The sequence below is a fragment of the Eschscholzia californica genome, unplaced genomic scaffold, assembly GCF_041429995.1.
Source record: "Eschscholzia californica isolate CP2 unplaced genomic scaffold, dmEscCali1.0.p SCAF_28, whole genome shotgun sequence".
NCBI classification, from domain to species: Eukaryota; Viridiplantae; Streptophyta; class Magnoliopsida; order Ranunculales; family Papaveraceae; genus Eschscholzia; species Eschscholzia californica.
In genome coordinates, this window is record NW_028238398.1 from 60,001 (window position 1) to 62,500 (window position 2,500).

Here is a 2,500-nt window from a genome sequence, read left to right on the forward strand (position 1 = left end):
TGGCTCGGGACGGCCTGGGACGCCCTCGCCATAGCTCGGGACGGCCTGGGACGCCCTCGCCATAGCTCGGGACGGCCTGGGACGCCCGAGACTAGGCTCGGGACGGCCTCGGCACAGCTCGGGACGGCCTTGGACGCCCTTGCCACAGCTCGGGACGGCATGGGACGCTCGAGACTTTGCTCGGGACGGCCTGGGACGCCCTTGCCACAGCTCGGGACGGCCTGGGACGCCCGAGACTTTGCTCGGGACGGCCTGGGACGTCCGAGACTTTGCTCGGGACGGCCTGGGACGCCCGAGACTTTGCTCGGGACGGCCTGGGACGTCCGAGACTTTGCTCGGGACGGCCTGGGACGCCCGAGACTTGGCTCGGGACGGCCTGGGACGCCCTCGCTACAGCTCGGGACGCCCTGGGACGGCCTCGACACAGCTCGGGACGGCCTGGGACGTCCGAGACTTGGCTCGGGACGGCCTGGGACGCCCGAGACTTGGCTCGGGACGGCCTGGGACGCGCTCGGCACAGCTCGGGACAGGCCGGGACGCCCGAGCCGAGCTTCGGGTCGCACGAAATCTCTTCGTATTCCGACATATTAGAAGCTTCCCATCATGTAGTAGGCCGAGCTTTGCCCTTTGGATGCCCTATGGTGCTTGGCGAGCACTAGGGAACGTGCCAGCACAAGTGCTGTGCACGCTCTGGGGAAGGAGCTCAACCCTCCCCCTTATAGTGCAAAGTTATTGTTTTTCCTATTTTCACAAGGAAACATCAATTTTTTAACCAAGCATACTGGGTCTTTACTCCTTCGTTACTCGTCGGAATCCAGCAAACTTATACTCGTTGGAAAGGTCTTTTCGCAAGGATTTTTTTGATATATTATAATAGCGATTCCGATAAATATTTATTTTTCTATGAATTTTTAAGTGAATAAACACCGGAAAATTCATAAAAAATAGAAAAAAAAATATTTTCTTCCGTTTCTTTTCTCCAATAATTCATAAATAATACCTCAATAGTATTAATGAAGAGAGAGTCGAAATGGCCCGGGTGGATTTCGAAATGTCCCACGACCCCATAGAATGCACGGGCCAGCCGAGCCAAAAGAATGGGACGCGCACGGGACAGCATTGGTCAGGCTCGGGACGGCACGGGACGCGCATGGGACAGCACGGGACGCGAATGGGACGGCCTTGCTAAGGCTCGGGACGGCATGGGACAGCTCGGGACGCGCATGGGACAGCACGGGACGCGCATGGGACGGCCTTGGTGAGGCTCGGGACGGCACGGGACGCGCAAGGGACGGCCTTGGTGAGGCACGGGACGGCCTTGGTGAGGCACGGGACGGCCTTGGTCAGGCACGGGACGGCCTTGGTAAGGCTCGGGACGGCATGTCACGGCCCTGGTGAGGCTCGGACGGCACGGGACGCGCATGGGACGGCACGGGACGGCCTGGGACGGCCTTTGTGAGGCTCGGACGGCACGGGACGCGCATGGGACGGCCTTGGCGAGGCTCGGGACGGCATGGGACAGCACGGGACGGCCTCGGCACAGCTCGGACGGCACGGGACGCGCATGGGACGGCCTTGGCGAGGCTCGGGACGGCATGGGACAGCACGGGACGGCACGGGACGGCCTCGGCACAGCTCGGACGGCACGGGACGGGCTTGGCGAGGCTCGGGACGGCATGGGACAGCACGGGACGGCCTCGGCACAGCTCGGACGGCACGGGACGGCCTTGGCGAGGCTCGGGACGGCATGGGACAGCACGGGACGGCCTCGGCACAGCTCGGGACGGCACGAGACGCGCATGGGACGGCCTTGGTGAGGCTCGGGCCGGCACGGGACGCGCATGGGACATCATGGGACGCACATGGGACACCTTATGGGGATCATCAAGGGACGTTGCACGGGACATTCTTTCCCACGAAGGGCATTTACATGGGACATCTTAGGAGTCGAGCGCCGGCACATGGGACAACGTAGTTCACACGCACGGAACACTTTACTTTCCTTTGGAACGTCGTGGGATCTTTATGTCTCCATTAGCACCGAACCTTTAACATGCTAGGAAGCTATGTTCGATCTTCTCGAAGTGTCGATGGAACTTCGATGGATACACATCCGATCCGATGTTATGATGATGTACTTTCTCCGAGATCGATGTTGGGGCCGTATTCCGATGTCATGATGATGTACTTTCTCCGAGATCGATGGGACGGCCTTGGTAAGGCATGGTTCGGCCTTGCTAAGGCATGGGTCGGCCTTGCTAAGGCATGGGACGCGCATGGGATGGCCTTCGTAAGGCATGGGACGGTCTTGTAAGGCACGGGACGCGCATGGGACGGCCTTGTAAGGCATGGGACGACCTTCGTAAGGCGTGGGTCGGCCTTGTAAGGCTCGGGACGCCATGGGACGGCCTTGGTGAGGCTCAGGACGGCACGGGACAGCACGGGACGCGCAAGGGACGGCCTTGGTATGCCTCGGGACGGCCTTGGTAAGGCTCGGGAC